Below are 26,370 nucleotides of genomic sequence, written 5' to 3'. Positions count from 1 at the left end.
TAGGCAATTTTAGTTCATTGTGAAATGGATAGCCAGGTTATGTAAGACTAATTGTAAGGACAGTATACACTGTTAACCATTATTTTTGATTTTTTTTTTTTTTTCATGATTTTGTCTCGCATATATATGGCCAGTATGTGCTGCACGCATGCAGTGCACGCTAATGGATTTGCATGCTGCATGCAAACTGCACACGCTCATGACCTGCACGCATGCAGCAAGCATCTGCACGCTTCCCTGCATGCGTGCCTCGTTCCAAATATACGCATCCGCACGCTACCAACTGCACGCGTGCTGCATGCGGTGCGGCACGCATGCTGCTTGCATGCTGCATGCGTTCAAAAACTGTGTGCCATTTTCGTAAGGGTTGTAAATGTAACAAGTATTGGATATAGGCCTACAACCTTGAAAACAAAACATGTATGCATGAGCAATTTAGCAAATCAGAGGCCTAAATCCAACATTTACATGTGAATTTGTAAGCGGGAGAGGCTGTGCCCAGTGATGAAAAAAAAAAAATGCACCAGTCTCTTAAGCTCTCAGACTCAAATATACATGTAAAATATGAACGAAACGAACTTGAATAAAAAACCAATTAAGTGAACTGAATAATTTAAGCAATAACCAAATCATCAAAAAAAAAAAACAAATATAGCTCAAATGTGAGCATGGTATAGTAAATCAAACTATTTTGGTATCAAAATGCAAAAGATGAAACAATAAGCACATGTTAATAATACCTTTCGACTTAGAGAAATATGAAAACAATTCTAATAGTCAGATCAGTCATGAAATAACAGAAATATAATGAAGTAATAATCTGACGAATCATGACGTCATATATAGGTATTAAATTGTACAGATAAAACAAATAATCAAAATGATGTGGATGACATAGAATATCTGCAGCGTTAATGGGGGATGGGAATGGGAAGTGAGGATTTGAACTCATGTACACAGATGATATCAGAAAAGATCAGATGAAAATGGTAATGTGGTATGTGGTACGAGCAGCAGACCAGATACCAGTAGGTATACAAGAGAACAGATCTGGTTTCCACATAACACAGTCTCTGGTATTATGTGCTTTTATTTTACACCAAGGCCATGGAAAACAGCAGGCACAGGAGTGAACCTCAGAACATTAAAACACAGAACTTATTAATCATGACAAGCATATAGAATACAGAAAGTAGTAAGATCATGGCGATTGAAATACAGTTAATTCACTGAAATATGTTTGTACGGATAAAACAACTATACATGTATAATAATACATCCAAAATAATCAAAAATATTGATGTAAATGACAAAGAATATTTGCAGAGCTAATGGGGGGATGGGAATGGGAAGTGAGGATTTGAACTCGTGTACACATATGTGATATCAGAATAGAGCAGATGAAAAGGGTAATGTGGTACGAGCAGCAGACCAGATACCAGTAGGTGTACAAGAGAACAGATCTAGTTTCCACATAACATACTCTCCGGTATATATGTGCATTTATTTCATATTAAGATCACGGGTAACAGCAGGCACAGGAGTGAACATTGAAACACAGGACTTTATAATCTTGACATGATATTGAATACAAAAGCACTGAGATCATGAACATCGAATTACAGTAAATTCACTCAAATATGTTCAGAGACCCTTAATATAATAAAATTAGGTATATGCCCAAATCATAATATAACAAGGCAGAACAGACCGCAATCAACACGGATAATGAAAGCCGTGATAAATACATCGATGAGAACAATATTTATAATAAGGGCACCAATTAAGTAAAGTTGGAACTGCAAGGGATTGATGTGACAATGATCAATGATATGAGGCAAAGCTGGTAGTCGAATCATGGTAATGTGGTGTAAACAAAGCACGGTATGACAAAAAGGATGTGATTAAAAACCGTAGACCATTGAATACATAATTCATAAGCTATCACAATAGTGCAATCACAATAGTGCAATCTATATGCAATCTATAGTGCAATCTAATTCATAAGCTATCACATAGTGCAATCTATATTCCACCAAGTGGACACTCGTTAAAGCGCAAAAGCAATTTGTGTGTAAATCAAGGCCATCCAAAACAGCTTTCTTACAATAAAGAATAGGAGGTCATCTGGGGTCACATACAGTAGTGTACATTGTACATGTGCCTGCTGTCACAATTTCACACACAAAATTTTGAACAATTTGATGACACCATTTTTGTCTGTAACTTCAAAAGTATAGGCCTATGCACTAGAAACATGATTGACCCCTTATTGTTTAGGCCGTGTAAAATTAATATTTTGGTTCTCGTCCCTCCCTCCTCAATTTCTGGGATTTGTCAGATTTTTTTTTGATTTTTAGATTTTTCAATTTTTTAGACTTTGGAATGATTTATGAAATCTTCAAACCTATAAATAAGTTTATTAGAGAACAAGCATCACTTCAAAGTCTTGTTGTGGTACTCTAGGGGTTTATCCTCAGAATCTCACATTTGAAAAAAAAAAAGGGCCTCATCGTTAACACGAGCACTTTTATAGATGACCGCAAACTACAAACAATGCTAATTTTACATTGGAAAAAAAAAAAACAAAAAAAAACACCTCCCTCCCTCATCAATTCATGAAAATCCTCTGGACGAGAACCAAAACATTAATTTTATACGGCCTTAGGTAATTTGATTCTCTTTCAAATGAAAGATCTTTCAGCTAAAAATATTGAACTTCAAAATTTTATGAACATACCTATTTAAGAGTAGGCCTACTACCATTGGAAATTGTCCTTCGAGATTGATGTAAAAAAGATTCATAACTTTCCTGTTGCTAGTCATCGAATGGTTTGCTGACATTAATAGATGAAAAATTTTGTGATGGATCAGGATAGGTCTATATATTTCATATTTCTATCTAGGTATGTGTTGATGATATTATTTCAAAATTGAGTAGCATTTCACACAAAAAAACCCCAAACAAACAAAGAAATTTCCGTATACCGTACCGTTTATTAAACTCTGCCAGATGGGCCGGGGCATAGCCGGGATTGTACATTGTTTTGACACAAGTCCCGGCCCATGGGGTCCTGAAAGGAATTGTGCCGGGATTGTCATACTGACTACTGCTGTAGCCCGGCTAGCAGGGGCAGAGTCATAGCGGGGGATGAACAGAAAATTTATGCCCCGTAGGCAGGGACTTTAATGAGGTCAGTGCCGGGGATGTCACGCTGCCGGGGAAGTCCCCACCAGTACCGGGTCCCCAGGGCTGGGGGAATACGTTGACATATGTGCATAACGCTACATGTATTAACCTAAAATCTAACCCTATCCTTTAGCCCTTATCTAAAATCGGATTTCACTAAACGCATGGTTAATGGAACAGTTCTTACGAGTCAAAAGATCGGTCGTACACTAAGACTGGGTCTTACTCACGTTCTAATACGAGCTTTTTGTGTTTCACAAAACTGTTCTTAAATAAGTCCTGTCTACGACGTATACAAAATAATTTAACTCTGAGTTTGAGACTTACGAGTCAGATATTTGTGACCTTTGACCTCATCTAAAAGTTTTGCAGTCTGGTCGACTCGAGTGCTACTGTCTGATTTGACTACTTATTGTACTGCTTTTGAGTTGATTGCCTAATAACAGAAGAGAATGGGGAAGGTATGATATTATTTACTTTCGCAAGTTAATGTAGATATAGTAGAAGACAGTTGTGAGAAAAAATGACTGTCAAATAGTAAACTTTGTTTCGATTTTAAATGTGTGATCTTGGTGATCAAAAGTTTAAGTTTATTTACCATGCATGTTTACCGTACCGATGTCTTCATTGCATGCATGCAATCCATGCATGCATGTACTGATTGTACATGGCCCTTCGCGTCTAGCCTTTGTATGGCGAGCTACAGCGATCCTGACTCGCGTACATCATCATGCGCTCGAGTCGCTGCGCGAAAGCTTCGGAGCTGGTATTACAAATGATTTTGCATGAAGCTCTTTTTACGTCAGAATTGAAATAGTTCATGTAGTTAGGCCCTATTTAAAACAAAATGTTGGAAAAAATAAAGCTTTTGTCCGATGGAACAAAAGGTATGTTTGTACAGTTGAAAACAATATGGGGTTCCCCCTCAGTCCGAAACACCATCAGTCCAAACCACCGCTAGTCCGATTTTAGATAAGGGCTAAAGGATAGGGTTAGATTTTAGGTTAAGAGCCAATCTCCCTTATTATGTACGGATTTGCGATACAAAAAAAATAGAATTGTCTCTAAAAAATAATTTTGGTACATATTAGCACCAACAACTCACATGTAAAATATGAGCGTGCACAGCGCCCTCGTTCAGCTTGAAAAATTCTTGAAATTTCAGCCTCTCTGAGCCTTACTTGCAAATGGTAAACTTTGGAGGTGCATAACATCGTGCGCCATCATCATCCCAACCTGCATTTTGCATTTTTTAAAGTACCAAATGGTTACATTACAAAAACCAAGAAAAAAATTGGGATCTTGATGGCGCACAAAATCAGCAAATCCAATGATTTGATGAAAAGCGCCCTCGTGCAAACTTCAAAGCATCATAACGGGCTGCGCCATCAAGATCCCAAGTCCGAACAAGTTTGAAATTAAAGACCTCCAAGGCAAGTTTCATTTTTCAGCAAAAATTTTTTGGGATTTCGTTGGCGCACAGAGTTAACAGAGGTCAAAGGTCAAAATTTCCTATTTTCGCACATTTTTGCACGCCTGTATTATTGCGCGCCAACGTCACCTGACTCTCCGAATAGGATTTCATCAAAGAAGAGGTAATTCTCTGCAAGAACTGAAAAAATTAGCTTGGGATCTCTTGATCTTCATATTTTTCTGATTTTTTGAAAATGGACTCTTGTCGTTTATGTTTAAAGAGTGATAGAGTTACGCAATCTGCTGTTTAGTTATCAATTAGAACTTTGCAGAGAAACATGACAAGATAGCTTTTCACTGTACCTGATTGAAATACCAAAAAGTATGTCAATATTTTGGTGCACTCTTAGCTATAATTTTTGCTTTTTGCAAAACATGCACATGGAGGCCGGATTATGTCTTATAGCCTCACCCTTAACCATGCCACGAAAACACGAATTTGGGTGAGACGAATCTCTTGAAAGATATTGAAATGTGTCACAGGGTTTGCTGTAGCATTTTATATCTAAGATCTGTTTGTCATGAAATCTTTCATCCTTGTATAGAGTTAAGTCTAGAAAATTAATTTCTGTTTTTGACCACTCATGTGTGAATTTCAGAGTCGGGTGCATAGAGTTGATACGACTTATGAAATTAGCTAACTCGTTTTCATCTCCTAACCAAAACATAAGAATATCATCACGATAACGGAACCATTTGAAGATTTTATCGCTAAGGAAATGAATTTCTTTTCCAACGAATGGAACATTATGTCACATAGTTCTGGGGAGCATTTTTGTCCCATAGCTACGCCTGTCGTTTGCAAATAGTATTTTTCATTAAATGAAAAACAGTTTCTATGCAAAATCAGTTTTAATAATGCTTCCATATGACGGATATGTGGCATTCTAGGAAAGTACATTCCTGGATTAACTTCTGAAAAAGTCTTTAAAACTTCTTTTCAACTTCATTTTGAAGAACATTAGTGAACATTCCAATGCAATCTATTGTAACCAAAAGACATTGGGCTGGAAGTTTTAATTGCTCAATTTTTCTTATGGCATCTTTTTGTGTCTCTCAAGTATGTGTTTTGTTTTTGAACGAGAGGGACTGCAAAATAAGTCGATAAATTCACCAATTTTTTTTTTTTGTCCTCTAACATTACTGACTATAGGTCTTCCAGTAAAGACCCGGCCAGTAGGGGTGGTTTTGTGAACTTTGGCAAAAAGTAGCAAGTTGGTGTTCGAATTTTATGTTCTATCGGATACAGATAGTCGTGTGTATTTTATCAATACTTTGATCCCATAACATGAGGTTAAGCTGTTTTGAACCAATTTTACCGTATCAAATGTCATGTCTGCATCGATTACAGTGTATTGATTACCTTCCAGCATGATTTGGCCTTCATGTATGTAATCATTTTTATTGATTACGACCACGCCACGAGATTTATCCGGTTTTTGGAAAACCAAATGTTTCTTTTCCCTTAATGATTTGAGAGCTTGACGTTCGGGTTTTGTCAAGTTATCGTTTATGTTATTATTCTTAATTTTAGAAAGCTCTAACCTCGTGGATTCTAAGTAGTTTTCTAGATCCAAGCAAGGTGTAGACAAAGGGTGCCAATTAGAAGCTCGTTTGAACTTGTGTGTTCGTTTTGCTTTCTTATTGGACATTAAATAACGAATGCGCATTATTCTCATGAATGTTTCTGTATCCCTATCAAGCATTTTTGCTTTAGGATCTTTTGGGATATCTACAAATTTCAAACCTCTCCCTAGTACAGATAATTCTGCATCAGAGAAATTTTCGTTTGCTAAGTTTATAACGAACTTTTTGTTCGCATTGGCTAAGTCCTTTATTTTTTTGGACTTCTCTGATTTTTTGAGGGTTTGGGAATTCAAATGGCAAGTTCTAGACTTGATTTTGTCCTTAGTTTGCCGTTTGATACTCTGTTTACGGAACTTCCTGTTTTTGCCATTATATTAACTGTGTATCAAAGGAGTACATGTACTGTGTTTTAATTGATACCAAGCATAGTGTAATGACGGCCTAAGATCATCTCTCTTTTTAGAAGATATGGGTGGCATTAAAAAAGGCCGTTTGGTTTTTGTACCGGCTTATATTTTTAGCCGGCGGTTGACTGCACCTCTTTGCTTCTTGAGATTCTTCACTCGGTGTTTGTCTGTCTTAGTTGATCGTTTGGTGATCTTCCCAGATGATGCTGCCTTTTTCTTTTTCCTCTTCTGTTTCTTCATAGATTGGTCAACTATGTTGAAAAGCGTTAGACCCTTCTCCAATTCATCAGATGGTAGCGCTTTTTTGAAGTCTAGTGTGGCTTTTTGAGCCATGTCCGATGCTAACTCGTCCAAATCTTTCACTTTCTCGGTTAGCAGATAGTTAGCTGTGGTGTCCATCAGCTTTTGTGAGCATTCTCTCAAAATGTTCTCCCATTCTGATTGGAAAGCCCAACTCAGAGCTCCCCCAGGTAACTGGGGAAGGTGTTTTGAAATGGAGAACATAGGAAGAATAACTTTATCTGCTGTAGCTTGCTTGATATCCAATCCGAGAAAATGAACATTGGACGCATTAGATCGGACATGTTTGATTTTGCTCAACTCTCCCCACACCATTTTCTTAGCGCGATCAGTCAGATGAATTTTTCTCTCTTGGGGCTGGTAGCAACTCTCTGTCCAGGGGTGGGTTGGCTGTCATTGGTCTCCATCATCTCCGGTGACTTCAGTAGCTTCGGGATGCGGTATGCAGCTAAGTCGAGGTTTTTTCCCGGAGTAGAAGGGGATGTTAGATCTAGCGAGGAGTCGGAATCAGATAACGCCATGGTAGAACGGAGGAAGAAAGCAAAATGATGCAGTCTCGGGTTTCTCTATATTAGGTTTTGAGAGGGCCCAGACGAGATGACTTAGTAAAGCCGTAGTAAACAAGTATTAGATCACCGAACCATAAAGGCACATGCGCATCACAGTTTGTTTGTTTTCAAAAAGCAATTCCATAATGCACAATAGTAGCAAATTGCTGAGTATGCGAGTGGGATGGCAATTGACATTTTGATTTAAGCGCCACTGCTTCCAAGTATGTTGGACGCTGGGGCTGCCTGACGTATGCGTGATATAGAGCAGAGTGCAATGTCTTGCAAAGGTCGTGGGTCGGATCCGACCGGGAGTTTTCAAAAGCAAGACATGATTGATATATCTATTATAATATTGATATATACCAGTGCACGGAAGAAACTGTTCTCATTTAAGGCAAATAAATATGTCATTGCCATGTTTTAATAAGATCCAGTTTAATAAAGATGAAGAAAGTGGCACACCTGGTTGTCCATTTATTTCTTCATATCACGAACGAGCATTGACCTTATTTACCCCTCAGAAATTAAAACCACTTTTGTCTTTTTGTGGATTTAATGTTTCTCTTTATCTTATTTAGATAGGGTCTAATTAATACGTTTGTGATAACAAACAAACAGAGATTCCTTCGCTAATGAAATAAAGAGATCATTAGGAGAGAATTCAACGCGCACTGTCTATCGGGTGTTCCATGTCCAAAACGAAGGAGCACAGAACGGTACTAAATGTTTAAAGAGTGATAGAGTTACGCAATCTGCTGTTTAGTTATCAATTAGAACTTTGCAGAGAAACATGACAAGATATTTTTCACTGTACCTGATTGAAATACCAAAAAAGTATGTCAATATTTTGGTGCACTCTTAGCTATAATTTTTGCTTTTTGCAAAACATGCACATGGAGGCCGGATTATGTGGTTTTATATTAAAATTCCACTCAGCCAAAATTATTCCTAAAATATATAGGAATATCGAATAGACACGAGAGGTTCTTTAAATATTTTAAGAAACTCGTTGGAAGCTATTGTAGGACGCGTTTCGATTAACTGTGATCAAATTAATTTGATCTATTTTGATTAATCTCATCAGCTACATTTTGCTGTGTTTGATCTTAGGATAGATGCCCATTTTATGCTGTTTTGTCGCACATATATAACAATTGACCGTCTAGCTTTTTGATATTCAAATTGGTTGATGTGCATATCAATCACAAAGGCGTGTTATATTTTAATCTTCACTACTTATATGGATATATCTGGTCTTGATAAGACTAAGAAAACAAACCGATATAATGAACAAGTTTGAAAATACAACATACTTTGGTTTTTGTTGGTTGAAACTATGATTATGAGCCCGTTTTAGGCATGTATTTTATAAAGTTCTATACATAGGCCTACAGTGCAGCGTTATAAATGTGCATAAAAGAGAGCCTTATGAAGATTAAAATATAGGACCATATGATTACCGCACGATTGGGTGTGGTTTTATTATGGTTCATAGGTTATAAGGTCTATATATTTAAAATAACATGTTAACATGCAGATCAGGTACGTATAAGAACAATGGAACTAGTGTAACCAACTAAAAGTGTCAAGGAAGCTCGTAAGAAACATTCATGAAGATAATGTGATGATAGATAATTAATTTTTCATCTAATAGATCCAAAAATCTCTCAGTGTAGCTTCCATAGAGGCAAATTCCGGTTTTGGAGTTAACATCCGCTATACTTTGCAATAGTCCTTATAAAGATATAATAAGGTTTTGGTCTGAGGAATTTTAATATTTGCTCTGATAAGACGCTCTCCTATGTTTTGAGTGCGTCTTGCAAAAAGCAAAAATTATAGCTAAGAGGCAACCAAAGATTTTGCACAGGTTATGATTATTTGATATAAAATGCCAGTTCTGAAAAGCTATCTTTTAGATGAAAATTGGTATTATCATCACAGTGTTTCTCTGCAAAGTTCTAATTGACAACTAAACAGCAGATTGCGTAACTCTATCACTCTTTAAACAGCAAAGATAACTTTAGACCAAAACCCTAATATATCTTTGACTCCGACTTTGCAAAGTATAGCGGATGCTAACTCCAAAACCGGAATTTGCCCTATGTCTCCTACACTGAGAGATTTGTTGGATCTATTAGATGAAAATTAATTATCTATCATCACATTATCTTCATGAATGTTTCATTACGAGCTTCCTTGACACTTTAGTTGGTTACACTAGTTCCATTGTTCTTATACGTACCTGATCTGCATGTTAACATGTTATTTTAAATATATAGACCTTATAATGAACCATAATAAAACCACACCCAATCGGGTAATCATATGGTCCTCATAATAAGGCTCTTTTATATGCACATTTATAACGCTGCACTGTAGGCCTATGTATAGAACTTTATAAAAACATGCCTAAAACGGGCTCATAATCATAGTTTCAACCAAATATTTAAAGAACCTCTCGTGTCTATTCGATATTCCTATATATTTTAGGAATAATTTTGGCTGAGTGGAATTTTAATATAAAACCACATAATCCGGCCTCCATGTGCATGTTTTGCAAAAAGCAAAAATTATAGCTAAGAGTGCACCAAAATATTGACATACTTTTTGGTATTTCAATCAGGTACAGTGAAAAGCTATCTTGTCATGTTTCTCTGCAAAGTTCTAATTGATAACTAAACAGCAGATTGCGTAACTCTATCACTCTTTAAACATTTAGTACCGTTCTGTGCTCCTTCGTTTTGGACATGGAACACCCGATAGACAGTGCGCGTTGAATTCTCTCCTAATGATCTCTTTATTTCATTAGCGAAGGAATCTCTGTTTGTTTGTTATCACAAACGTATTAATTAGACCCTATCTAAATAAGATAAAGAGAAACATTAAATCCACAAAAAGACAAAAGTGGTTTTAATTTCTGAGGGGTAAATAAGGTCAATGCTCGTTCGTGATATGAAGAAATAAATGGACAACCAGGTGTGCCACTTTCTTCATCTTTATTAAACTACATCTTATTAAAACATGGCAATGACATATTTATTTGCCTTAAATGAGAACAGTTTCTTCCGTGCACTGGTATATATCAATATTATAATAGATATATCAATCATGTCTTGCTTTTGAAAACTCCCGGTCGGATCCGACCCACGACCTTTGCAAGACATTGCACTCTGCTCTATATCACGCATACGTCAGGCAGCCCCAGCGTCCAACATACTTGGAAGCAGTGGCGCTTAAATCAAAATGTCAATTGCCATCCCACTCGCATACTCAGCAATTTGCTACTATTGTGCATTATGGAATTGCTTTTTGAAAACAAACAAACTGTGATGCGCATGTGCCTTTATGGTTCGGTGATCTAATACTTGTTTACTACGGCTTTACTAAGTCATCTCGTCTGGGCCCTCTCAAAACCTAATATAGAGAAACCCGAGACTGCATCATTTTGCTTTCTTCCTCCGTTCTACCATGGCGTTATCTGATTCCGACTCCTCGCTAGATCTAACATCCCCTTCTACTCCGGGAAAAAACCTCGACTTAGCTGCATACCGCATCCCGAAGCTACTGAAGTCACCGGAGATGATGGAGACCAATGACAGCCAACCCACCCCTGGACAGAGAGTTGCTACCAGCACCAAGAGAGAAAAAAGTCATCTGACTGATCGCGCTAAGAAAATGGTGTGGGGAGAGTTGAGCAAAATCAAACATGTCCGATCTAATGCGTCCAATGTTCATTTTCTCGGATTGGATATCAAGCAAGCTACAGCAGATAAAGTTATTCTTCCTATGTTCTCCATTTCAAAACACCTTCCCCAGTTACCTGGGGAGCTCTGAGTTGGGCTTTCCAATCAGAATGGGAGAACATTTTGAGAGAATGCTCACAAAAGCTGATGGACACCACAGCTAACTATCTGCTAACCGAGAAAGTGAAAGATTTGGACGAGTTAGCATCGGACATGGCTCAAAAGCCACACTAGACTTCAAAAAGCGCTACCATCTGATGAATTGGAGAAGGGTCTAACGCTTTTCAACATAGTTGACCAATCTATGAAGAAACAGAAGAGGAAAAAGAAAAAGGCAGCATCATCTGGGAAGATCACCAAACGATCAACTAAGACAGACAAACACCGAGTGAAGAATCTCAAGAAGCAAAGAGGTGCAGTCAACCGCCGGCTAAAAATATAAGCCGGTACAAAAACCAAACGGCCTTTTTTAAGGCCACCCATATCTTCTAAAAAGAGAGATGATCTTAGGCCGTCATTACACTATGCTTGGTATCAATTAAAACACAGTACATGTACTCCTTTGATACACAGTTAATATAATGGCAAAAAACAGGAAGTTCCGTAAACAGAGTATCAAACGGCAAACTAAGGACAAAATCAAGTCTAGAACTTGCCATTTGAATTCCCAAACCCTCAAAAAATCAGAGAAGTCCAAAAAAATAAAGGACTTAGCCAATGCGAACAAAAAGTTCGTTATAAACTTAGCAAACGAAAATTTCTCTGATGCAGAATTATCTGTACTAGGGAGAGGTTTGAAATTTGTAGATATCCCAAAAGATCCTAAAGCAAAAATGCTTGATAGGGATACAGAAACATTCATGAGAATAATGCGCATTCGTTATTTAATGTCCAATAAGAAAGCAAAACGAACACACAAGTTCAAACGAGCTTCTAATTGGCACCCTTTGTCTACACCTTGCTTGGATCTAGAAAACTACTTAGAATCCACGAGGTTAGAGCTTTCTAAAATTAAGAATAATAACATAAACGATAACTTGACAAAACCCGAACGTCAAGCTCTCAAATCATTAAGGAAAAGAAACATTTGGTTTTCCAAAAACCGGATAAATCTCGTGGCGTGGTCGTAATCAATAAAAATGATTACATACATGAAGGCCAAATCATGCTGGAAGGTAATCAATACACTGTAATCGATGCAGACATGACATTTGATACGGTAAAATTGGTTCAAAAACAGCTTAACCTCATGTTATGGGATCAAAGTATTGATAAAAATACACACGACTATCTGTATCCGATAGAACATAAAATTCGAACACCAACTTGCTACTTTTTGCCAAAGTTCACAAAACCACCCCTACTGGCCGGGTCTTTACTGGAAGACCTATAGTCAGTAATGTTAGTGGACCATGTGAAAAAATTGGTGAATTTATCGACTTTTTGCAGTCCCTCTCGTTCAAAAACAAAACACATACTGGAGAGACACAAAAGATGCCATAAGAAAAATTGAGCAATTAAAACTTCCAGCCCAATGTCTTTTGGTTACAATAGATTGCATTGGAATGTTCACTAATGTTCTTCAAAATGAAGTTGAAAAAGAAGTTTTAAAGACTTTTTCAGAAGTTAATCCAGGAATGTACTTTCCTAGAATGCCACATATCCGTCATATGGAAGCATTATTAAAACTGATTTTGCATAGAAACTGTTTTTCATTTAATGAAAAATACTATTTGCAAACGACAGGCGTAGCTATGGGACAAAAATGCTCCCCAGAACTATGTGACATAATGTTCCATTCGTTGGAAAAGAAATTCATTTCCTTAGCGATAAAATCTTCAAATGGTTCCGTTATCGTGATGATATTCTTATGTTTTGTTAGGAGATGAAAACGAGTTAGCTAATTTCATAAGTCGTATCAACTCTATGCACCCGACTCTGAAATTCACACATGAGTGGTCAAAAACAGAATTTAATTTTCTAGACTTAACTCTATACAAGGATGAAAGATTTCATGACAAACAGATCTTAGATATAAAATGCTACAGCAAACCCTGTGACACATTTCAATATCTTTCAAGAGATTCGTCTCACCCAAATTCGTGTTTTCGTGGCATGGTTAAGGGTGAGGCTATAAGATATATTCGAAACTCCAGCTCGGAGACAGAATATGAGCACAAACTTGATTTCTTTATCTCAAAACTTCTCACAAGAGGATATAAGAAACCAGAAGTGCTCGCATGCCTAGCAGATATTTCATACAATAGACGAAATATTTACTTAGAGGATGTTCCAAAAAAACGTGAGGAAATACCTCTAGTTTTCTGCACGCATCACTTCCCCCAAAGAGGTAATGCAAAAATCAAAAAGGCACTTCTCAGGAACTGGCATTTTATATCAAATAATCATAACCTGTGCAAACTCTTCCCTTGCCCCCCTATACTAGCTTTAAGACGCACTCAAAACATAGGAGAGCGTCTTATCAGAGCAAAGATAACTTTAGACCAAAACCCTAATATATCTTTGACTCCGACTTTGCAAAGTATAGCGGATGCTAACTCCAAAACCGGAATTTGCCCTATGTCTCCTACACTGAGAGATTTGTTGGATCTATTAGATGAAAATTAATTATCTATCATCACATTATCTTCATGAATGTTTCATTACGAGCTTCCTTGACACTTTAGTTGGTTACACTAGTTCCATTGTTCTTATACGTACCTGATCTGCATGTTAACATGTTATTTTAAATATATAGACCTTATAATGAACCATAATAAAACCACACCCAATCGGGTAATCATATGGTCCTCATAATAAGGCTCTTTTATATGCACATTTATAACGCTGCACTGTAGGCCTATGTATAGAACTTTATAAAACATGCCTAAAACGGGCTCATAATCATAGTTTCAACCAACAAAACCAAAGTATGTTGTATTTTCAAACTTGTTCATTATATCGGTTTGTTTTCTTAGTCTTATCAAGACCAGATACATCCATATAAGTAGTGAAGATTAAAATATAACACGCTTTTGTGTTTGATCCGCACATCTACCAATTTGAATATCAAAAAGCTAGACGGTCATTTGGTATATATGTGCAACAAAACAGCCTAAAATGGGCATCTATCCTAAGATCAAACACAGCAAAATGTAGCTGATGAGATTAACCAAAATAGATCAAATTAATTTGATCACAGTTAATCGAAACGCGTCCTACAATAGCTTCCAACGAGTTTCTTAAAATATTTAAAGAACCTCTCGTGTCTATTCGATATTCCTATATATTTTAGGAATAATTTTGGCTGAGTGGAATTTTAATATAAAACCACATAATCCGGCCTCCATGTGCATGTTTTGCAAAAAGCAAAAATTATAGCTAAGAGTGCACCAAAATATTGACATACTTTTTGGTATTTCAATCAGGTACAGTGAAAAGCTATCTTGTCATGTTTCTCTGCAAAGTTCTAATTGATAACTAAACAGCAGATTGCGTAACTCTATCACTCTTTAAACATGTGCGTATGTTAATGTTGGGTGTGAGGGGGCGGGCGGGTGTAGCGCACATGTGTACTGTTTGTATATTTTGTGGTGTGTGAGGTTCGGGTATGTGAGTTTGTTGATGGAGTGTCGTAAGTTGATGGGTTGTGCAGGGTAGGGGTACGATATCCCATTGAATTAGACCTATCAATGAATATTTCAGTGTAACCGTAACCTCCTTGGGGGAATAATACAGAACATGAAATGCTTTATGCATGGCTGGGTGTGTCATTTTGGGTGCCCGGATGTTTTGTGTACAGGGTTGTGCGCGTGCACCCCTATATGACATGTCAGCTTGAATTTTTAATCACAATAAACATACAGAGATAATTGAAAGTGTGCCATTTTTCAGAAATAAAAGATACTTTAAATGATGTTTGTGTGTGTGGAGTGGGTGTTGGGTTGTCAACTTGTCTGTTGGGGTGACGGGTGGGATGGATGTATGTGTGTATGTGGGGGGTGTGAGGTACGTGCGACCGGTGTTGGGGTGACAAGTGGGGGAGGTGAGTGTTTTGGGCCCATGTCCCTGGGTATGTTTAGGGGTGCATGATGTCCCTGTGATGGTTTGTTTAAATTGCCCAATGGACCGTTCATTATTTCTACCGGAGGGGGGCCGGGAGCAGACAGAAAGTCACTGCCGAAAACTATGTGACCCCCTTCTCCGATAATAAAACCATATGACCCCCTCCGAGCTACATGAAAATCATATGACCCCCCCCCCCACCAACAAAAAAAGAAAGGGTATTGCTGTGGAGTAGTGGGGTCTTTGTAATTTTGGTTTACAGGGATGTGCCACGCAGACCTTTGAATGCTGACTTTCTCTGTACCATTTTTCACCATGTAGCAGTGATGTCAGTGTGCATTCATTAGGCACAGTAGCTAGCGGACGCTTAAAAGTGCTGCCGTATGCACACAAAGTCATGTAATGATGCTTAATAGATGCGCGCATGTCGGATCAGCTGCCTCAACGCATTACGCCACTGCCACATACCAGGCTGAAAAATTATGCCTTTACTTCTTGCTGTTTTTGCCAATTCGCTATCAATTTTTCACAAAAAGCACCTAAATTTACCCTAATTGCAGTAATTGGGCACTTTCCCCCAAATATTGGTCTCTACTGAATAGCCACCCATCAATATACCATTATCACTGAAAAGGACCCCAAAATCATGGCACATCCTCATATACCTTCAGTTAAAACTCTTCTTTGGAGTATTCAGGAGGAAGCACAACCAAGTACCAAGTACCTTCAACCAGGTAGACAGGGGCGTAGCCAGCTTTTTGGTCATGGGAGGGCAAAATAAAAAATTTCGGGGGGCACATACATCATACAATACTTACAGACTGCTTTATTTGGACGATGTGTGCGTGTAGCGCGCAGAAAATTTGGTATTTTACACTATTTTTGGCCATTATCAGGATAGAAATGGCTTTATCTTTACAATGTGCGCGAATATATAGCACTCAAGAATTTTGTATTTTACACTATTTTGGCCCATGATTGGGCTGAATTTTGTCAGAGGGGTACTTTTTTCTATCATTTTTTGTCATGATGGGGTATTCTGCACCCCCTTCCCCCTGCTGGCTACGCTACTGCAGGTAGAACTCCACAGGGTATTTTAACTTTTATTATTTTATTATTTGTTTCACATGCATGTACACAGTTTTTGGTTCAAACTGCCACCCTGTGCTCCAGCTAGTACATGTACTTCAATACTACAGGTCCTGAACAAACCACAGTGATATTATTCCATTAAACTGAGTGATTAAAGTTACAATTTTTTTGCACCAAGAACAATCTTTCAAGTGGCAGGTGGAAACTTGGGATCAATATCATTATAATTCATTAGTTTTATGTAATTTGGCTAAAATGGCTGTAAATTGATTGACAATTTAGAGTTGGATGAAATGCTACTTTTAATGAATTAATTTAATTTTTTAATTTAAATCACTGACTTCAAAATTTCTTTTGTAAAGAGGTTGTAATTTAAATCAAATCATACAGAATTTATAAAAAAAAAATCAAATATTAAGTTTAATTTCTTCATTTATCAAACTATCAAGCTGATTTATTGATTTTCAGTCTCTTTAATTGTAAATATGCATCAACTTCTCTATGTACCGTATACATGTTGATACTGTGATACTGGGTGCAGTACATTGCCCCCTTTGGTGCATAATGAATGAGTTGCGAAAACATGCACACACCCCTGTACACCCCATCCTAAGGCTAGGGTGTCTGCGGTTTGTGTGTGTTCACTACTCACTGGCAGTCACTGCACATTCAATGTCCCGAACATTTGTCTAATTTTAAAAAGATGTTTTAGAATTAATATTATTATTATGATGATTATGATTATGATGATGATGATGACGTTATTTTTCTATAATGTATTTGAATACATCCCTTATGAAAATGGCAAGCATTTTTGCAAGCTTGCAAAGTGGTTGCGCATGCTTGCATCATACAAGGTTGTGCAAACAATTCTGCAAGCTTGCGCAAGCTTATTTTTGGAACAATACGGGCATGCGCAAGCAGGCAAATAGGTCCGTTGCATGCTTGCAATTGCAAGCATGCTTGCAATTCGCATGCATGCACTGCAAGCAGTTTGCTTGTTGCATGCTTGCATTGAGCGTGCTTGCGCCCTGCATGACCTCGATCACCGCGATGCTTGTTTCTGCATGCTTGGCGAGGCATACAAGAGCTTGCGCAAGCTTTTATTTGGAACAATATGGGCATGCGCAAGCTTTTACTGCAAGCACCCGCAGTGTCTTGGCCAATGCTTGCGCAAACAAGCCCATCTTTCACAAGCATGCGCAAGCTCGCAACACGCATGTGCAAGCTTGCAATGCGCATGCTAAGTGTGAGCACGGGGCGATATAGACATCAGGTCCAATTTAATTACAAATATACGTGATTTAGCCTGTAACTGTAAACCTACTAATTCGCATTTTTACACAACATTCATGTTTCTTCAATCTGCAGCAGTTTATTCATAGATACATCAGTTTTTGCCATCTTTTCGCTTCATATTTTACTAAAGTACACATACTTTAGAGCAGTTTAACTGATGTTTACATCCATGAACAAGTGAATGCATTGTGATGTAATTCTGATTACATTTCATATTTTTGTCTATTGAGATGGCAGCAAGCTGAGAGCCTATGAACAAATTTCATGACACAGTTCTAAAACTTGGCTCTTCCAAGGAAATAATACAGATAATACAAAATAATTTTTCTAGACTTGTTTACAATGTTTAGTAACATGTTATAGTTGGATATATTTTCAGACAAAATGATACACTTCACATCTGGTTGTTGTGCTTGGCAATTAAATTCTTCTTTCAAGTAACTACAGTACAATCTTGCAAAATAATATGACTTTCTACATGTGTAGTTATTTCACCCGGCTGTACCTTAAACATTGATTTTGCATTCTACATGTAGTTGTTTTAGTTCACTGCTACATGTTTTTGGTTCCCCATTTACACCTTGAAGCTAAGCTGTTAACTAATCAAGAATGAAAGACATACTGGATTAAAAATATCAATAATTGTTGGAAACATTTCATATCATTTTACATAATTCATAGCTACGATACGTAGGAGCAACACATTTTCCAAAAAAATACTGATCATATACGAGGGGGTACATCCAAAAGTTTTTGACATCGCCCAGAAGTGAAAGAGCTATTATACCGATGAAATTGTGTCAGTGTAATCACTGGTCCTTATGTACATAATGGTCCAAAAATGGTCTCATAAGTATGTTTACTTTCTTTACAGGTGGCGCTTAGATGGGCAGTAGGCGATAACCTGCAAGATGGTGAAAATTGAGGCACGCAGCGTGATTAAGTTCCTGCATTTGAAGGGTTAGACCTACAATGCTCAGAAAATCTATGATGAAATGAAAGCAATCTACGGTGATGATTGCCTATCATATGGCACTATTGCTTTTTGAAAAAGGAATTTCCAAACTGGCCATATGTCCCTCACAGATGAGCCAAGAAGTGGGACGTCCATCACTTACGGATGATGCGCCACAGTGAAAAAAACTCAAGAAAGTGGAGGACCTTATCATGAAAAGGTTATGTGCCTACTTCCCATCTAGCGCCACCTGTGAAGAAAGTAAACATACTTATGAGACCATTTTTGGACCATAATGTACATAAGGACCAGTGATTACAATGACAAATTTCATCAGTATAGGCCTAGCTCTTTTCACTTCTGGGTGATGTCAAAACTTTTGGATACCCCTCGCATATTGCAACAGGTTCAGCAGGTTTGGTTGGTAAATAAAGAACTAAAATAGATTTAAACCATCAAAAACCATGCTAAAAAACTGTCTTCTTGCTAAAACTGCTTGGTTTCGATCGGTGGTATGACAGATTCAAAACATGATCATGCTGATTACTGATTTCATTTCGCAGTATAGATATTTTAAGTCTATCCAAATGTAATTTACATAATAAATAAGCATCATTGGCAATAGGTTTACCATTTTTCACCCCCATGTGGCAGCGAAATCAGTGCGTATTTTATTGAGCGAATCAGCTTCAAATCGCTATCATTCGCTCAAAGCGCTGGTGTACACGCTTAAAGACGCTACATAGATACACAAGCGAAACAGCTTTCTCAACGCGTTAACGTCACTGTCACATTAGGACGAAAAATGGTATAGTCATCCAGCAAATACACTCAAATGTTCCTTTTTTTTTAAATTGTCAATTTAAAATCAAACAATAAAAGGCTGGTTAATGTGGCTTAAATGATGTTACATAATACACTGTAAGGGTGTGAGTGAGTCCCGGGAATTCGAGTCCCGCCCGCTAATCCTATTATCCGGGCAGGAAATTTCTTTTTTCACATGACTTTTTTGTGTAACATCTTAACTCGTCATTTTGCATGGCTGATTTATGTAGAGCATTTTCTTCTTGGTGCGTTGCCATTGTTGGAAGTCTATTCCTGCTGCAGTAGGGTCACATTTCAGCAGCAACTGAAAGCAAATTGTAGATAAGTTACTGTTAGTTACACTTCAATTAGCAAAATGAATATTCCCGCCATTACACATCTGAAACAACACCGCTCAGAAAAAATATTTTGTGTCGGTGAGAAATTATGATCATTAAAGTTTTTCACTTTATTTAGTTTAATATAGCCTCATCAATTAAACCAACACAAATTGTTTTGGTGAACATTCAAAATGGAATTTTGACAACTTATGACAAAGGTCAGGAAACTTTAATAAGGAAAATCTTACACTTCTAAAATTTTAGTCAGGGTCTACAAAAAATGTATGGCGGGTCAGATATTTCCACATCACTTTTTCCCCCACCAGGGCTTTTTCCACCAGGGCAGTGAAGGATACAAATTTACATTTTAATGAGTACGGGAATTAAGCATAGCCCCATTTTTCTTCATCAAAAGTGACATGTTGGTGCCAGTATCAGAAGAAAGCTCGTTTCTCATAACCAAGTAAAATACTAGTAATTAATACAGTGGCAACTCGTTAACACAAACCCTCTTAACACGACGTTCCTGATAACAAGAAGTATGTTTTACATTCCCAAGCATACATTTCACATGTTATTAGAACTGGATAACATGAACACCTGATAACAAGAAGTAAAATTTGAATTCTGCACAACTTTGTGTTAATGAGTTTCCACTGTACCGTACTACAATTTATTGCTCGAGATATTAAAGTTTTGTTTGATGGTACGAACAAAAATGTAGGGAATTGGGATTACCACACCGAACGGAAGTGCATCATGTACTATCCTATGGGGAACTGTTGTAACCATTTTTGTTAAATTTATATCGAAACCGCTGGAACATAATCAACATATTACCGTACCTTTGGTATTTGAGTGAATTCCTCCAGACTCTAGACAGTGTGTATGATATATCCATTGAGTCTTGTACTTTTCAAGCATCACGGTTGCCTGTGAAAAAAAAAATGCATGAAATTAAAAATGGTATTTGACAAGCTGTACGTCTGAGCGTAAGTTTTGGGTGGCGGAGATGCAGTCATTAAAAAAACCCGATATTAATTGCAGACCATGCACAGAGCATTTGTTTTTTTGGTTGTTTTACTTTTTTAAACTGTTGCTATTTGGTAGTTCACAGGTTCTTGCGAATGGTAGTGACAGGTACATGACTACATGTAAGTCACATAAAAATTTTCAAGCGCAATATTGAGATTAATACCATCGCTGTATTTTGAAAAGTAACACCCTAGGATAGCAAAAGTAGGCCTATACATTTTTGGAAAGCTCTTGGCCCAAGGATTCCAAAAAACCCTTAAAATTAGTTTAATGTCTACAGGCGTGATACCCTAAAAAATATTTTTCAACACATTTACACCAATGGGTTGAAATGGTATAAAAATCCACCAGACATTTTCTTAAATACAACATTGTTTTTCTATCGTTCAGCTCTATATGGCCGTGTGTCTTGACTTGGGACCCTGGAAAAGTGGGAGGTGTGACACTTTGACTGAAAATTTCAACTTTTCTCTTTAATTAAATTATGAAGACAGCATCATAATCCTTCAAGTTTACATTCATTTGAAAGCTAATTTATTCTGCTTGAATATGATACCAAAAGATAAGTAATATGACATTGCTAATTAATTTTACGGACCAATAAGTTAACGAAGTGCAAAGTGGGAGGATCACGGACACGGATCTTCGGACACGGTACAATGTAATCTCTATGGGAAAAATGAATTTTTATAGGTACCAACTACAGTATGATCCACTTGAAATTTTTAGTAATAAAATATTGTGTGGTTAATAGATATATTTGAATGGACTTACTAATAGTTCTGCTGTAATATTTTATAAATTTTACCTTAATTATACAGATTAATGACACTTAACGAGCTGCTAATTAAGAGTAAAACGATGATGCGACAAAAGCTCTGACATTCAGAAATTGTGTTGGACCACTGTGATACGAGGTCAAATATCCACCCCTCATTAATGCTGTAATTTAGAAGCAAGAAATTAATAAAGAATTAAACAAATCGTTGGCCTGTAATGTTCTAAATTATTAGATTAATGACACATAATGAGTTGTTAATTAGTATTTGAAGTCTAAAATAATTTTGCCATCAAAAACGAGTCTGATCATTAGAAATTGTATGAACTACTAATATTTTGAAAAACTACATTGTCCTACAGGTCAAAACATTATGCTGTTATTGTTAAGCAATTAATAATATTAAAAATAAAATGCAATATTGGTTTTTTTGTAACTGATAATTTAATTATCATAATCTAAGTCAAGGAGCAGAGTTGACACAGTGTCAAGAACTTAAAGTACGGAAATGGCTCATAACAGTTTGCAAAGATCAAGTCTTCTACATCTAAAGCACCAACAAAAAAGTGTCACTGAAAATGAAGAAATGGCAAACTTTATTGCCAAGGATCAGTAATTGCCATTAAACCATCAAGTGATTCATATGATAAAAGTTGCATCAGAAGGCATTATTACAGTCAATGAAGTAGCTTTTGTTCATTCTGACTATAAGTATAACCATACATTAAAAATGTCGATTGCAGATCAAGCCAGGAAGCAGCCACTCCACGGCTATGGAATTTCACTCATAATTATCAAGTGACTACAAGAGAAGGGTGTTTGAAAGTAGATGAAAGACCAGCCATTGTACCAAAGCAAAATATTGTACAATATTATGTTGGTATTGACCTTTCATAGAGCAAGAAAAATGCAAATTATTGTGTTCTTCAAAATGCAGACCATGAAGACATTTTGTGTTCATTATCGTGACTGCGCTTTGATTCAGCTAGGACAGCCAAGATGGGTAAAAACTGAGGATTAAAGTGTTAGACAGGCTCATAGTTATAAATATAACATGTATTTTTGATGTTTAGAGAGCATGTGTGTATAACCAGAAAGCACTCTGGACATGATTTTCCTACATGTTATGCTGAAATAACAATGTGACGATTTTTACAGCAAATTTTATGAAGGTAAATTTCATCCTCATGTATCACGATTACCTTTATAGGGATAACTGTAAAACTATACATATTTAGAATGCTCTTGCCTTGAATAATCCAATTCTGGCATAGATTTTACTCTAGGATGTATCTCATCAGTGGACCAAATTTTTTGATTCGTACACTTTTTTATGGAAAAATCACCGATATTTGTACTTGTAACTTCTTAACCCTTATCCCTATCAAGAAAATAATGTCATTTTTGAATTCCTTGGAGCAAAAGCTTCAAAAATATGTATACTTTTAATAGGGTGAGATGTTTAGTTTTTGCGAAGTAAACGTTTGAATCAAAAAAGGCGTAAATTTCTTGAATTTTGTCAGTGTCACGCAAAAGGTTCCCAACTTATGACACGCGGCCATATCATTAGAAAGCTAATAGTAATGGTCTCAACTTTTCAAAACTGCATTAAGAATTAAGGGGTAGGGGGCCTACACATGAATGAAAATCAGTACCAGTAACCAAAGTAAGCTTCATCTAAAATGAAAAAAAAAAAAAATGCTTGCATTTTTTACATTATTTCTTTCCACATACACCCTACATTAGGCCGTATAAAATTAATGTTTTGGTTCTCGTCCCCTCCCTCCTCAATTTCTGGGATTTGTCAGATTTTTTTATATTTTTTTAGATTTTTCAATTATTTTAGACTTTGGAACAATTTATGAATTTTTCATACATATAAATAAGTTTATCAGAGAACAAGGACCACTTCCAAGTCTTTTTGTGGTACTCTAGGGAGTTTATACCTCAGAATCTCACATTTGAAAAAAAAAAAAAAAAAAAAGTGCCTCATCGTTTCCTCGAGCACTGTTGGAAAAGACCGAAAACTACAGACAATGCTGATTTTACACTGAAAAAAAAAAAAAAAAAAAAACAACAAAAAACACCTCCCTCCCTCATCAATTCATGAAAATCCTCTGGACGAGAACCAAAATATTAATTTTATACGGCCTAATAGTTCTGATACCATTTTAAGATTCCTTGGACCAATAGCTTTCCAAAAATGTATACTTTTACTATCATAGGGTGTATAGATTTCCAAATATGACCATTGGTACCCAAATCAGTGCATGACAGAAAAATTAGACCGGTGACCCAAAATCGGTGATCTACCGTACCTTGCTCACCGATAGCTTCACATTCGTTTCAGGGTTGTAGCTAGAGTGACCAAGTTGAGTGCCGGCTAATTTTACTATCAAATTAGAGTGCTGGCTCGGGGCACAATCTTTTTAGCGAACATGAGGGATCTGGGAATAGGAAAGGGGGTATACCCCCCCAATTTTTTTTTAAAATAAAATATAAAAAAAAGTTTTATTTTTTTTAATTTTGTTTTTTAGTGCCGGTTGGCCCCGACCGGCGCGGCTACAACCCTGCATTCGTTGCTAGAGACTGGAGAGACAGATTCGCTAAAGCATGTCTGTGTATTTAAAAGCAATGGAAGTACACTTCAGTAAACACAGCTGATCACAACGGGCGATCGCATCAAAAATTTAGACTTTTCAAAATAGGCCATTTTAATTATGACGGTCGACAGTACTTTGGATCCAAGTTTAAAAATTAACAGAATAAATATCATCCGTTGCTAGTAAAAATGTCAACGCTGTTCGACCAAAAAACGATAGCAACATATTATAAACTCGGCATCGAATGAGTATCGTGTACAAATTCGAAGCAAGAGTTCTCATCGAGTCCGTACCGATACCTACTGAAAAAAACCCCGATCATGCGACAGTTTCAATGCTACTGCTAGTCTCTTAAATTGTAGTCAAACTAGTAGTTCTCAACATGCTCAAGTCAAGTAACACTGTGCATACTCTCATGAACTGTGCAGTGTGCATCTTGTGAGTATGGTACATCATCGTCACGCGTCATCATGTACCGTACTGTACATATCATGCCAAAATTTTATTTCAGTATTAATTAACTACATGTCACATGAATAGGTAAGCTTTTAAGCTTATCAATTTGATTTGAAAAATTAAATCAAAATGTCGACTGTATATACTTACAGTTTACACACCCCAGGTACACACACACTTCGAGCTGCCACTCATCAGCCGATATCGTCATGCATATGTCCAAGTTGTCTATCATGCATTTGCATGGATCATTTCATGATTTTGGGATGGTTAACGGTTGTCCTTGCATCATCACAATCTCAGAATCTGTTGTTTAAAGCTTTACTACGTTGTGTCACTATCATATTTGTCTTGATGGCGATACTCGGGCTCAATTGTTAGTGAACCCAATAAAATTCCTTATCTGTAACGCAAAATTTGGCCCAAAATTTTGACAAAAACTGCAGCTCCAACTGCCATGACTGTTTGAATGTGTAAGCTGCCATGGTATTTCCGGTTGCAGATCCCTTTTTTTTCTAGGAGCACCATGCAGATTTTGTGATTTTGTTCATGTTTAAAAATATGAACAAAAATTCCCTTTAAAAAGGGGTGGTTAGGGACTGAGCCCGGGGAACTGAGTAATAATGAGCCCAGGGAGAGGGAGGGCAGGCCGTCGCAACCAGGGCGGCCTGGGCGGCCATGGCCGCCCCACTTTTTTGTCAAAAAAAAAAATCAAAAAAAAAAAAAAAAAAAAAAAAAAAAATGTTAAATTTTTTTTTTAAATTTTTTTAGGGGGGCGTGCACTGCACGGTACCAGCCTCTCAATTCCACCCAAGAAGAAAATATTATGCAACCAAATATCAATGAGAAATAGTCATCAGATCATAGACTATTATAGTTTAGGGACACCTCACTAGACTCCATGTCTAGTCGATTTCTTCATTTTCAGGCTGGCCCGTGCCGCTCCTATCAATAATTAATAATTGTTTTATTTTTTGTCCTAACCATTCATTAAAAAAACCATACAGGCTTAACCCTGAACTATACAAATCCTTGACCCTCCCCCAGCACCCCCCCCCCCCAGGTAAATAATCATTGGAAGAAAAATTAATTTCCCTAATATAAAAAACTTTGGCTAACCTATCTTTAGTGTTATTATGCATGAATATGCAATTTGTGTTTTAATTAATTTCTTCAGCCTCATTTCATTGAAATTACTCGATTTATATTGCTAATAAAATAAAGGAGAAACCTTCCAAAGAATTTTGGAAATACAAAAAAAATCTTTCATGCATGAATTTTTTTTAAGGTTAAAAACATCTAAATGAAATAGGCCAATTTTTGACCATATGGCAGTAAAAAAACGATACAAGTTTTGATACCCCTAAAACTAGTTTTTAGCACTTTATGTACATTTACATTCATACAAATGATGTGAGTAGTTTCAATTCACATACCGGGTTTTACGCACATTGTGTACCTCAAAATGCGAGAGCTTCAGGGGGCTTCGCCCCCTGAACCCCCACAAGGGGCTCTGCCCCTTGACCCCCGCTGGGGGCCTCAGCCGGCCCCCAGACCCCCGCCATATGGCTGCCCCACTATTTCATACCTTGCTACGGCCCTGGGGAGGGTAATATTTCGGGGGGGGGGCTAAGAAATTTTGGCAAGCCAAAGGGGGGGGCAAGCAATTTTTGGCAAGCTGGGGGCGCCTT

At 37.1% G+C, this 26,370-nt stretch overlaps 1 long non-coding RNA gene across 1 annotated transcript; it reads right to left on the bottom strand.

Annotated features, from left to right (window-relative positions):
- Positions 1-19,663: 19,663 nt before the first annotated feature.
- Positions 19,664-24,952, bottom strand: LOC140163961 (uncharacterized). The gene is made up of 3 exons (XR_011860444.1): positions 24,830-24,952; positions 20,653-20,740; positions 19,664-19,791 (listed from the first exon to the last, which is right to left on the bottom strand). It is a non-coding gene; the product is annotated as an uncharacterized lncRNA (long non-coding RNA).
- Between the last annotated feature and the right edge of the window lie 1,418 nt (positions 24,953-26,370).

The sequence above is a fragment of the Amphiura filiformis genome, chromosome 11 (assembly GCF_039555335.1).
Source record: "Amphiura filiformis chromosome 11, Afil_fr2py, whole genome shotgun sequence".
Lineage (NCBI taxonomy): Eukaryota > Metazoa > Echinodermata > Ophiuroidea > Amphilepidida > Amphiuridae > Amphiura > Amphiura filiformis.
Note: the sequence above shows the minus strand (reverse complement) of the source record. Positions and strands in the feature narration are given on the sequence as shown.